General features: G+C 41.3%; 1 long non-coding RNA gene across 2 annotated transcripts; it reads right to left on the bottom strand.

Moving 5' to 3' along the window:
* Nucleotides 1-7605: 7605 nt before the first annotated feature.
* Nucleotides 7606-10684, bottom strand: LOC122989868. 2 transcript variants are annotated; one of them, XR_006405191.1, is made up of 2 exons: nucleotides 9697-10684; nucleotides 7606-8430 (listed from the first exon to the last, which is right to left on the bottom strand). It is a non-coding gene; the product is annotated as an uncharacterized LOC122989868 (long non-coding RNA). The 2 variants fall into 2 exon arrangements; XR_006405192.1 differs by having other exon boundaries at nucleotides 10535-10684.
* Between the last annotated feature and the right edge of the window lie 3111 nt (nucleotides 10685-13795).

The following is a 13795-nucleotide window of genomic DNA, read 5'->3' as shown; positions in this document are numbered from 1 at the left end:
CCTCCTTCCTGTCTCTCTCAGCTGACAGACTCCCCTCAGTCCTCGGTATAATCATCCTCTGTCACTGATGACTGAGGCGTCATTTAGCCGAGCGTTTTCCGGGGAGATTCCCTGTGGTTAATTCCATCAGTCACACCGTTAGATTTCCCCGCAGCTCTCTCTTCTCGCTTTGGAGGAGCCGAAATATTAAGGCAGCAGCGATCAGATTCCATCTCTGGGGGAAACGACTCAGACGCTCTGCTGTGACCGCTAAACCTTAAAACCACAAACTGAATATTGGAATATTTTAGGCCGAACGGAGCAGCTTCTCTCTCTCTCCTCACGTTTTATAGGTTTAGCATCGTCACGAGTCACTTAAAGGGTAATTAAATACAAAACAGCAGAGTCAGACCCTCCTCGTGCACCCAACACGTCATTGCTGAAGAGGAAAGAGGTTGTAGATTCATTCAGACCTGAGCCATATTTTGCATTGCTACGGTCAAAATGTGTACATTTGGTTTCCAGTTCACTAAGTACATTTCATATGATAAGACTCAAAATACGTCATCTACCTCCACAGGTCTTAAAACAAGACCGAACAAACAAAGCTGCAACAATTAGTCGATTAGTTGTCAACTATTAATCGATGAATCGTTTGGAGTCATTTGTCCTCTATGACGGTACGTTGAATATCTTTGTGTTCTGAACAAAACAAGACATTTGAGGACGTCAGATTGGGTTTTGGGAAACAGTTATTGACATTTTTGATGGTTTTCTGACATTTTTTAGTCCAAACAACGAACACAGTGTCACAAATCTTTACTTGTTATTTGTTCCTGGGTAGTTATTAAGTGTTATTTCCTATATTGTTTATGCCTATAAAGTATAGAGAATGGCTGTTATTACCTTCAAACTTTGTTTTTATGACCTGGACAATAATATTTTATAATTGAATTTGTTATGTTTTATACAATGTTTGTTTTATTTCTTTAAGTGAAGTGTGATTTGCTTGTTTGCATTTATATAAATAGTAAGGACAAAGAAAGTACAAAGTTTGTGAATTATCCTGAATAACTTTTCTCAAAATACTTGTTGCTTTGTTTGTTTTATAGATGTGTTTTTTTTTTTCCAGTTTTCGGGCACCACAAATGAAATTCACCTTGATAATAGCAGGGCACAAAAAGAGGAATATCAATGAAGGTAAGTGAGAAAATGCCACTTTGTAATATAAATGACAAAATCAGATTTTTAGAAGCGAATAATACACAAAAATGTCTTATTGTACATTTGTAATTTCTTTAAGTATCAAAATCCAGTTCCAGTGAATCCAGTGAATTAAACTGTGGGCAGAATATATGATTTTAATGATTAATTATATATTTTTTTTTTACTGGTCACAACTGATATTTGAACCGTATTGAAATATTGAATTGTGGGAGCAACAGTTTGTATGTGAGGATTACAGAGTTAAAGTGGGTTTTCTGCGGTTGTACTCGGGGATTTTCTCTGTCATGTTAACGCTCTCAGATCACTACATCAGTGCTAACAGTGCAGTTGCTGATCAGCTCTGTGACGTCGCTGTTATCTGAGCCGCCGCTATATCTGCTGTGGGCTTCCTGACTTTACCCTTATCTCCTCGCTCTCCCTCCCTGCCTTTTTTTTTTTTTTCTTCTTCTTCTTCTCTAAGTCCTCCACTCCCTCATTTTTTCCAGATTACTTACTCTCTCCCGTCTGTTTCTGCCTGCTGTCAGAGGACGAGGCAGTAAATGAGATTAGTGATGGTGGTTGAGGGAAGCCCTGGCCTGAGGCTCTACGTTTTTTTTTTTTTTTGTGTGTTGTTTTTCGGATGAAGTGACAAAGCGAGGGTGACATTCAGTCAGTCAGAGAGGAAGACAAAAAGACAGAACAAGCCTTCCTCTGTCCGACTAGTCGCCGTACAACGATCGGTCACGCTCTCTCTTTTTGTGCGATGACGACTGGTGCAGAATCCAATTTCCTGACACTATTACAATCAAAAAAAAAAAAAAAATACCAAAGACAAAGCTTCTCCTCCGCCGCCATGAACTCAGCGGATGTCTTCATTTACCTCCCAGCAGCGGCGACACGGTGCACACACATTTGTGCCTTCATGAATAAGCGAATACATAAATAACGCAGATAGCATGAATTATTCAAATCCTCCAGCAACCATGTAGGTGGGAGTGGAAGCTAACCAGCTCTGACAAGAAACTCACACGGGGAAAAGTAATAAAGGTTCAAATAACCTCAGTGGGCCTGCAATCACTTTGGTTTAATCTGAAGATGCTGAGTGTGTTTCTCCGAGCAGACACGTGTTTATATGAGACCGCGCCGCCGCCGCCTCCGTCCTGTCACTTATTAAAGGGAAGTTCTGCTGTTTTTCAGCTGGTTTGGAACATTTTTCATCACTTTGATATCACAAAAACTTCATCCTGAGGTCAACAGTTGGTCTGTAGGTTATTACTACTGTGGTATGTGTGCAATAGTGTGTAAACACAAGTGGTGTTCGATATAAGTGACAAATAGTTTGCTATTTTTTTACATTTTTCTTAATTAATTGTATTTTATTACTCTTTCTAATTAGTATATCCATGTTTTATTTATTCATTCAAGAAACTAGACAAATATAAACTTTATAAACTTTATTGGCTGTAGGAGAATGGTGTTATTTGCAGTTTTTTTTAAACTTTTATTTATTCAGGGAAGTTTCACTCTCTTTTGCAGGAACGTCTTAATCACACTCACAGTTACAACAACCTGGAAGCTGCCCAGTACAACCAGTCCTGAACTTCTGGCTACTGAGCAAGATCCACTGGAGCAGTTGAGGTTAAAGGGGGGCCTTGATGGTAATTAGGGAAGGGGAGCAAGTGCTGCTTTTTCACTTTCCTCACCGAGATTCTTCCTATTTCACGGTATGAAACAACCGAAACAGGAAGTAGGGAAACTACGCTGTGATGTTTCGTTACTGCTACAACCGCTACTATGGACGGTGAACAGTGTATTTTCTCCCAATCTCTCCCTTTCTCTGCCAAAAATCACACGTTCATAATTGCGGGTGTTGTCCGTCTTGTGGACGAGGGTTACACATTATCTTTTGAGCAATTCGTTTTTGATTATCGAGGTATGCTATATGCTAGCTAGATAACATGTAAACTAATTTCCGGTTCAGCCTTTACCTGTTCAGAGTTAGGTGATCTTCAAAGTATGCTTTAATTTAAAAAAAAAACAACAACTTTTCTTGGCAACTATGTCTTTGTACACATTTCCAGTCTCAGATATATGAAGCAGTGAAAGTGATAAATAAGGCCAGATGCTATAGATCATTATGAAGGTGTGAGGAACCACATCAGCTTGAGGTTAATTCATGTAAATAGCTTTTGTTAAACGGTACATTGTTCCTATTAAACAGATGGTTCTCATTTCATACCTGTGCTCAAAAGTATTGTCTCAGTGTCCATGGCAACGGTAGCTATACAGTTGGATAATAATCACAGCACACATGTTATTAATGTTTGATAAAAAAAATAATTCATTACATCCATAAATTCATTTATAGATGTCAGTTTAAGGGGATACTACACACTTTACTGTGCCTTTCATGAAACTGACACATAACAGCTTTTATAATAAATGTTTCTTTTATATATATAAATGTATTCATATTGTCAGAGCATCACTTCAGAATCAGTGGATGAGCTTTTAGTGCGTACGCCTAAAGCCTCTTGTAGGAACTGTGTGCAGTTTACTCTGTACAAAGCATACGGAGGTCATTTTAATCGTAAAATACTAATAAAAACACGTCCTCACATACGGTTATTTTCAGAGCTTTCTCTGACAGTGATGTCATTGCTGGAGCAGCGTCCTTCATTTCCCTTTGACCGCAACCACTTACCGCCAGTGCAAAGATTGTTGATGAAACGTCTGCTGTAAGTATTTTTATTTATACACCACATTTAATTACAAGTAAGCTCAATGTGCTTTACATTGAACATAAGTAACATAAGAGTAGAAGCATGAAGCATACACACAACGCACATTAAACACACCCAAACAGCAGTACGGTTTGGAGATGTCCCACAGACACACACTTCCACCGTACCGTTTTGTTCCTGGCAGCTGTGCTGAACTCCTGCATATGCAGTCTGGAGGTGTCACCTGAAATGTCAAGGATCACTGAGGAGAGAGGGAACACACAGGATCAATCCAAAAAAGCACCCTCTTGATTAGCATGCGTCGCCCTCAGCTCACTGCAAGCAAGTTCTATGAAGCGGCTGACGTGAGATCAGAATCTGCTCTCTCTCTGCTAGTGTCATTAAAGGTGCCTCGCAGACCAAAACCATGAAGACAGGTTTGAAACCGGAGCCATAGGTTATTCAACGGTATGCAAGAGACCTTCGATGTTAATGTTCTCCCATGTGGTCTCATCATCCGCCCTGATGCGTCAGTCCGGATTGCAAAATGGTCGACACAAGCGAGGACTCGTCCTGTGGCTCGGTTGAGGTCATGTGCCCCTGATGTGAAAGACAACGGAGATGCGTCGCACACAGAGTTTGGTGAGGGTCAAATAAACACACACCTACCGCTGGCTGAGTCCAGGGTCAGCTGATGGTCAGTGGCGTAGCTCGGTGTGATCTGGTTACAGATACTGGGAGTTGTTTCACAGCGGAGAGGATGTGGAGAGATGAAGAGCTCATCAAGGCCACTACTTTGGCACATACATTCATGTTTTGCTGGGGAGAAAATAGATATGACAGTGGTGGAAGAGGTAAGATCTTTTATTTTAGTAAAACTATAAATACAATGTTCTAAAAGTTCTCCACTACAAGTATAAGTTCTTCGTTCACAATCCAAAAATGTAAAAGTACAGAAATATTTTTAGCTAAATGTAGTTAGAGGGTTAGAGTTAAAGGTAATAAAACAGTGACGTAATATAACATGGAGCTCCTGGTTACGCTCCCTAACTTCTTTTGGAGGCTTCACCTGCTGTTACTGACTGGCGAGGAGGGGAGGTGTCTGATGTGACTGGTGAGGGGAGGAGGTGTCTGATGTGACTGGTGAGGAGAGGAGGTGTCTGATGTGACTGGTGAGGAGAGGAGGTGTCTGATGTGACTGGTGAGGGGAGGAGGTGTCTGATGTGACTGGTGAGGAGAGGAGGTGTCTGATGTGACTGGTGAGGAGAGGAGGTGTCTGATGTGACTGATTGATGAGAGGAGGTGTCTGATGTGACTGATTGATGAGAGGAGGTGTCTGATGTCACTGATTGAGGAGGAGAGGAGGTGTCTGATGTGACTGACTGGCGAGGAGAGGAGGTGTCTGATGTGACTGGTGAGGAGAGGAGGTGTCTGATGTGACTGACTGGCGAGAAGAGGAGGTGTCTGATGTGACTGATTGATGAGAGGAGGTGTCTGATGTCACTGATTGAGGAGGAGAGGAGGTGTCTGATGTGACTGACTGGCGAGGAGAGGAGGTGTCTGATGTGACTGGTGAGGAGAGGAGGTGTCTGATGTGACTGACTGGCGAGAAGAGGAGGTGTCTGATGTGACTGATTGATGAGAGGAGGTGTCTGATGTGACTGGCGAGGAGAGGAGGTGACTGATGTGACTGACTGATGAGAAGAGGAGGTGTCTGATGTGATGAGGAGGTGTCTAATATGATGAGGAGGAGGTGTCTGGAGGAGGTGTCTGATGTGATGAGGAGAGGAGGTGTCTGGAGGAGGTGTCTGATATGATGAGGAGGAGGTGTCTGATGTGATGAGGTGTCTGATGTGATGAGGAGGTGTCTGATGTGATGAGGAGGTGTCTGATGTGATGAGGAGGTGTCTGATGTGATGAGGAGAGGAGGTGTCTGGAGGAGGTGTTTGATGTGATGAGGAGGTGTCTGGAGGAGGTGTCTGATATGATGAGGAGGTGTCTGGAGGAGGTGTCTGATGTGATGAGGAGGAGGTGTCTGATATGATGAGGAGGTGTCTGATGTGATGAAGAGGTGTCTGATGTGATGAGGAGGTGTCTGGAGGAGGTGTCTGATGTGATGAGGAGGAGGTGTCTGATATGATGAGGAGGTGTCTGATGTGATGAAGAGGTGTCTGATGTGATGAGGAGGTGTCTGGAGGAGGTGTCTGATATGATGAGGAGGTGTCTGATGTGATGAGGAGGTGTCTGATGTGATGAGGAGGTGTCTGATGTGATGAGGAGGTGTCTGATGTGACTGAATGGCTGCAGTGAGAACAGCAGGCCAGCTGTGCTCACTTTAACAGATATGTGACCTGACCTCCAACATCTGGAGGACCGTGGTGACTCTCCACCCTGCAGCAGCTGTACTGGTCTACTGGGCTGCCAGACTGGGGGTAACTGGTGGATCCTCTGGGCTCTGATCTCTGTGCAGTCACCAGTGACCGTCAGATTCGGACTAAACTGCTGGAATTTCACAGACATTGTTTGTCTCATCTGCTCCCGCGTCATCCAGATTTGAACGGATCCCAGTACAAGGTGAAAGTAATTGAACCATGTGATTAAAACCCGACTCACTGTAGAAACGCTCGCTCCAAAAATCTCTGCCAGAACCGTCTCCCGAAGGCGAAGCAGCGACACGCCGGCAAAACATGAAAAAAAAAAAGCTCATCAATAAGCTTTAAGCTTTCATCTGGGACTTGGCCTAATGACCTCTTTCTTTACCATGGCGATTCTAATCCTCCTTGCTTTGGACCGGCACACAATCCTGGATGCAGACGGTTCAAATAATCTCCAGAAAACAAACAATAAAAAGAAGACATGTTTGGATTAGAACCTTATACCTTCTCATCAGACGCACACCATCTATCCAGTAAGGGTCCAGACAGAGTAAGACCAGTTCTCCCAACTCCTGTATTTTTTCCAGTGCCTCATCAAGTACACCTAATTAAATAAATAAATAGTTTATGTTAATAAGTTACACTTGAAAAGTACAACACAAATCTTATCAGATCTTGTATTGTCAGCTCATAGTTGTTAATTTGGTAAATAATATTTATTCTAAGATGTAATACAAACACCCTGGACTCATACACCTTTCACTATTTGCACATGTAGATAATTACACATGTGTATATATGTACAGTACCACTTATTTTAAGCTGTTGTTTAAAAGTATCGTATAGTTTTTTTGCTCATTATCTTTGTCTTTTTTTTGCTGTAAGTTGCTGTAACAGTACAATTTCCAACTGGGATTAATTAAGTACTCTTATTTAGCAAAAAAGCCAGATTTTCTAGAACCCTAAATGAAAACTAGTTGAATTTTTTCTACATCTATTTCAGGAGTTAAACACCCTCATCTGCCATTGTTAAATAGTGGAAAAGTAACGTCAGGACATTCACTTTACCAACGTATAAATTGACATCCCTAGCTTGACAACTAGCATAACTGCTAGCATATGCTAGACGCTAAAGGACGGCAGTTGTAGTCGTGTTCCGGATCATTAATCACAAGTTCAAGTGATTGATTGGTCATGAATTTTCCTGGACACCCACTTGGCTTAATAACAATGAAACACATTGTTGGGGAAAATTTTTTCCTTTTTCTGTGAGCGGTCGACCACCATGATGTCAACAGTTCACTTTTAATCACTGCTGGTAGACAGGAAGAACAAAAAAAAGTACACATAAAAAGGGAGTTTTCTCTTTTAGTAATGGATATTTTTTCATTAGCTTACATGTACACTTTGACATGAAACCCTGAGAGGCTTTTTTTTTTTTTTTGTAAAGTAATTATGAATAAGGTTACGCAATAGTGATCACAGAATTTTTTTCATGCTGGCAGAGATAATGTAAGAACAAGGGTGAAGCTGTATTTCAATTTATCAATCTGAGGGGTTGTTATTCCAAAAGCTGATATGATGAATATCTTTCTGTTACAAATACAAATCACTTCGTTCAGCTCTGAGCAGCAGTTTACTCTCAAGGTCCCTGATGGCCACATAAAAGGCCTCTTCTTGCTTTTTTCTTCAATAATAAAGCTCCTGTTTGGCACAAAAATACACTCATCTACAATAGCACATATTGTGCAAACGGCCACTTGAACTCCAAGAAGAGTGCTTTTCTTTTTTTTTTTTTTTTTTTTTTTTTAAATATATTTCTCTCCCAATCAGTGGAAGCGGCTGTGAGCTGGGCTGTAGGCTCTCTAATGAAAGACAGCGTCTGCAGCAATCACTTGGACATCTGCCGCTGCTTTGAGGCGAGTCATTGTCTGCTCGGTGCGTCCGTCCACTCCAGACGATCGCCACGGGCTATGAGTTGGCCTCAGCTGTCAGAGATGCGCTCTCGTTGTACAAGGAGGGAACTGTTCGGCAGGGGAGGAATCTGCTCCGTGGAAATCGATGAAGAATGGGAAGGGTTGAGGAGGGGGGAGGTTGGGATAGAGAGACCACCACGGGCTCGCCAGATGATGATGCTGCTGCTGCTGCTGGAGGGAAGAGAAAACAACCGTCACTGGGAAAGAATGATTGCTTCTAATGGTGTCCATGTCTCTGATACAATACTGTAGAGTATGTGCTATGCTGTAACACATAACACACATAACACTGCTGTCACTAGATATAAGAAGGTTAAAAGGGGACATATTATGCTTTTTGTGACTTTCTGTCATTTATATCCTTTTGGGATGTTGGATGTTAAGTTTTAGAAGTTACAAAACTTGCATTTGCAACGTTTTTTCTACCCTTGCTGACAAGCTGAGCATGTCCACCAATGACTGTCCGTTCAGTAGCCTTGGTTGCTAAGGTCGTTGCTAAGGTCTTTCCATGCATTATTTAATACTGTCCACTTGAACATGTACGGGTGTGTTTGAGAAGTTGACATTTGGAGTAAAGAAGGAGAAAAAGAAAAAATAAGTGAAATCCTGCCACTATATAGTTTGTTTACATAAACTCTGGAACAGCTTCCAAGAGCCGGCCAATCAGAACAGAGTGGGCTCCTTGGGAGGCGGGGCCTTAAAGAGACAGGAGCTAAAACGGCCTGTTTCAGACAGAGGCTGAACTGAGGAGCTGCATAAAAGGACCAGTAAAATAAGGATTTTAATCATGCAGAGATATTCCAGTAGAGCCCAGACTGTAAATGTGCATAATGTGTCTCCTTTAATCTAAAATGTACTATATCTGCCTACTCGGTTATATCAGAGAGTGTTATTCTGTATCCTCATTTCAATCTCCTCAATGTTACTGAGCATAGAGACTCAGGAATCTCCTGGATAATGTTAGAGATCCTATAGCTTTAAACTTTATATTATGACCACCAGTTTCAATTTTTTTAACGTTATTTTGGTGGACATATAAGAATACTGCAATACCCATAAGCCTTGGCTGCTGTTGCTATGGGCGCAAAACGGAGCGTAATGAATTCCAAACGCTTCGTCGCTTAAGTTTTAAACTAAACTAAATTTAAAGTCATTTAAAAGTGACTCTGTAGATTGTAACATCATAATCTTTAGCTTCTTCCTGCTGTTGTTGGTGAACGCGGCTGAATTTTAAGCTCAGTTATCGGCTGTTTCCTGATAAAATGTCTCGTTTTGTACCGTCAACTTTTTACCAAAAAAACAGATATTTTCTAACACAGTTCGTCTTTTCTTCTCATGATTCTGATGAGAGTTTCATGTTGATCGAAGCTGTAAAAGAGCTCAAACTGTGAGTCACATAGCGTTGGGGAAAATGAACGTGATTTTTACTTTACTTACTTACTTAAAGATCCTCTCCAGACGTGCTCGAAGACAAAATACCGTCTGGATTTTTCAGTAGGGGAGAAGGAGGATATTTAATTTTAAGGATTTTAATGAGATAATTTAAATTCTTTTGAGGGAAAAAAAAACATTAGACATGAATTACTCAAAGCAATCTATGAATATGCAAATATTTTTCATTTCAGAGGTTTAACTACTGGACATGAGATATCTTTTCATTCACTGAAAGTCCGTTCACACTGTGTTATGACCCCTCGCTCATTATTGTGTTTTTCGCTCCTGCTGGTCATCTGTATTTCTATTTTTACAATAACCGCTCTCTCTCTCTCTCTCTTCCTCACCCCTCTAGTGTGTGTGCGTGTCTGATTGCGTGCAGGTGGTGCTCTCTGATTGGCCCGGGTGCCGGGACAGCTGATTGGCCAGAACGGACGATTTAAACACCAGCTGATGCCGGCTCCCGCCCTCTCTCTCTCTCTCTCTCCCACGTCCAACAACAGAGGCCCATCCTGTTAGGTGTGTGTGTGTGTGTGTGTGTGTGTTAGTCATGTATATGAGTGGTAAAGCGCTGCAGATTTAATGTCAGCCAGGTCTACTAGGCAAGCTCTTCTCCCTTGCATTGTAAATATTTGCACAAACTTTGGTAGCAGTTTAATTTGTAGGAGTAAGAACTTTTTTTTTTCCTGTTTTTCTTGATTAGGAGTTGGGTGATGCTTTGTCTTTTGTTTCTATTTTGTTTTTCCATAGGGAAGTTTAGTTTGTTGTTTTGGGCATTGCTCAACTCCGAAGTTCTACAAAATAAACTGTTACAGTGAACTTTGATGGTTGTCGGACTGACCGTTCTTGGGCCTGGGAAGAGCAGGGGGCTCTGAACATGTTATGTCCAGGTTTCCCCTCGACTGGGATGTAACAACTGTATGTGCACTGGAGGCTTCAAGCTCCTACATCACACTCGTATCGTCCCAAATCTTGCTTGTAGACACTTACAACATCCAACTGAAGGAACAAGAAGAGAAACATGTTTTTGAGAGTGGAAGAGGAAAGTTTTTTCATGTCCTCACATGATTTATAATGTGAGAACACACATGATTTACTAAATCAGAGGAGTGATTCAATATTTTAAATAGATTTTATCCCCTGAGAAGGACCGGTCTCCACACTTTTTAGAATCTATTTGGATAATCATTTCACTCAGTTGTACTTGGTGTTGATGGTTGCATTAATTAGCGGTGCTGTCGTCCACCCACAGCCGCCAGTAGAACAAGAAGGCATTTGAAATCAACAGGCAGCATCCAGCAGCGCCTACGTTCATTCCAACACTCATCCAACCATTTAAGCCAACATCACTGCCTGGTTAAAGATCCAACAGCCTGTTGAAATGTTAAATTACATTTGTTTATTGAAAACAAGTAAAGGCTTGTTTGGGGTTAAATAGGAAGGATTTAATTTGAAGCCAGAATCAGGAACAGATTTGCTACGTTCTTCCTCAAGGAACTCCCCGAGAAATTAAGGCGGAAATTAAAGGACCAAAGCTGCGTTTGAGCATGTTTGACTTCATTAACGAGAAACTCGTTACATTACAGCTAATATATTCCGAAGCATGCTGTCATGTTTGAGACTTTTTAATTTAATTTTGACTGATAGCTGATGACAGCCAAAAACCAAATGTCATTTCAGTTGATCACAACTAAATTATTTATTTCCTCTTCCAATTATTCTCTCATCAGTTACGTGATAAAATACTTCACAAGTTGTTATGTTCTTATGAGTTAAAACTTAGAGTTAAAATGAGTTCACAGTTTTTCAAGTCAGGAGCCCAAATGAACATTAAAACCTGTTTTTCTTGCTGTAACCATTCCTCTTGTTCATACTGACCATTAGAAGATCCCTTCATAATGACCTTACAATGGAAGTGATGGAGGACAGACTATGCAAAAATGTATTTAAAAGTTTACCTGAAGCTAATATGAAGCTTCAACCATCCAAATGAGTCAAATCAAGTAGATATCTTTCAATGTTACAGTCTTTTTAGTGCCAAAGTTCCTCTTTTTGTTACTATACTTCCACCTGCAGCTCAACAGGGAAACACAAAGAGGGAATCTGATGCTAAAAAGACTGTAAATGTGTCAGATATTCACTTGATATGACTAACTCAGACTGATGAAGCTGAATAGAAGCTGTGTGGACACACTGTGGATTTTTGGCCTCCATCACTTACATTGTAAGAGCATTTGAAGGGGATCTTTTAATAGCCAGTATGAAGAGGATGAATGATTACAGCGAGGAAAACCTCTTTCACTGTTCATATGGACACCTGTTGAGACAAACTTGGAAAACTGAACCTGTTGTTTAATTACTGTAACAGGTTTTGGGATTTTTGTCTTATTTGGCAACACTGATTGGAATTCAGGTTTGTACAGACGTTCATGTTCCCCAGAAGATAAATAGATAGGATAAGCTGTGGGGATGTGGAAGGAGTCAGTGGTGTAAAGCATGTCTGGATGAGTGGACGTATGTGTGTACTGTGGTATAAAGTGCAAACCTAAAGAAAATGTAGCATTATGGAGACCATTTATGAGTATGAGGATGCCCAGCAAAAGAGAAAGTGTGGCCTTTTGTAACCTTTGGCCACTCCCACCTGTCAGGTGCAGCCAGTTACTATGGCGACCCGGAAACAGAGCAGGGGCTATTTCATGAAAGGGATTGGCGAGAACTGGTTACACGCAGATCGGATCAGACAAATTTCCTACAGTCCTCTCTCATGCCCATGCATGTGTCGCAAGTATGTTGTTTCTTTTGTTTAGTTAAATGAGTTAAAATTAACTTGAGAGGAAATGATCTCATCTTGCAAGCTGCAGCTCGCATGTTGCAAATTTGGTGAAACGGGCCCCGGAGGGCTTGAAGCCAGGAGGGTGAGCTTGTCATGTTATCTTTCCTTAATGCGGGTTTGTTTTTGTTTCTGCTTTATTTTAAAAGTCTGCAGCTGTTTTGATTTTATAAAATATTTTTCAGAACAGATTTCCAGGTTCATGCTGTTCTGGAAAATGTTTCAGAGACAAATAAACGGTTTAGTGGAAAATGCATCGTTGAATCCGTTTATTTCAATTAACAAAACAGAAAGAGCTCCTTAAAATAATGAGATCATTTTTTTTTTAATTAACTGTGTGACGTCGGCGTCCTGCGGCTGACGACATCACGCTTCTTCCTGTCAGAGAGATGCAAATGTTCACATGATGCCTTCACTGACTTCTCGCACCGCGGGTGAAAACTAATGAAAGCCTTGCTGAGTGAATGGGGGCACAAATTTACTTCCTGTGATGTTCGGCTCACCGCCCGCTGCCGCTGGCAGCTGCTGATGGAGATGATGTTGGTGATGATGATGGTGGCGATGATGATGTAGCAGAAGGCCTGCAGGAGTTTATGATCCGTGCAAATGGAGGAATCTGCATATTGTTGCATATGAGTTTGCCTAATGGACGCCTACACACTGAGGTGATGATAATAATAGAACATGGAGTGCAAGCTAACTGCTGTACAACACACACACACACACACACACACACAAATAATCCTCAGTCCTGCTTAAACCATGGAGAGAGGAGAAGGAGGGAAAAATAAAGACAGAAAGGAGATGAGAGGGCCTAGAAAAAAAGGAGGTGAGGCAAAAAGAGAGGAAGAAAAGGGGAAAAAGGGAAAAGCAGAAAACAAAAAGGAAACAAGGAGATGAAAAAAAGGATATGAAAGGAGGCAGAGAGAGAAAGGAAACAAGGCAGAGAGAAGAATGAAAAAGCAAAGAGGAAAGGTGAGAGAAAAGGAGGGTTAAGTGTGAACAGGTGCAGGTGCAAGTGGTGAAGAAGATAATAGAGGAAAGGAGAATGAAAAAGTGTGACGAGAGAAGGAGAAATAAGGAAAAAGATGAGAACAATTTGCAGTGCAGAGATGAGAGGAAAAAAGAAAAAAGAGGACAAAAGAAAAGGAGACATAAAAAATAAAATAAAAGGAAAAATAAAGGAAAGGGGAAAGGAGAAACAGAGATGCTCGGGAAGAGAGAAAAGAGCAAAGCAAAGGAATAAAGGAGAAAACGGGTAAATCTCAAGTC

Source organism: Thunnus albacares, chromosome 10, assembly GCF_914725855.1.
Source record: "Thunnus albacares chromosome 10, fThuAlb1.1, whole genome shotgun sequence".
Lineage (NCBI taxonomy): Eukaryota > Metazoa > Chordata > Actinopteri > Scombriformes > Scombridae > Thunnus > Thunnus albacares.
This window is presented reverse-complemented; position numbering and strand designations above follow the sequence as displayed.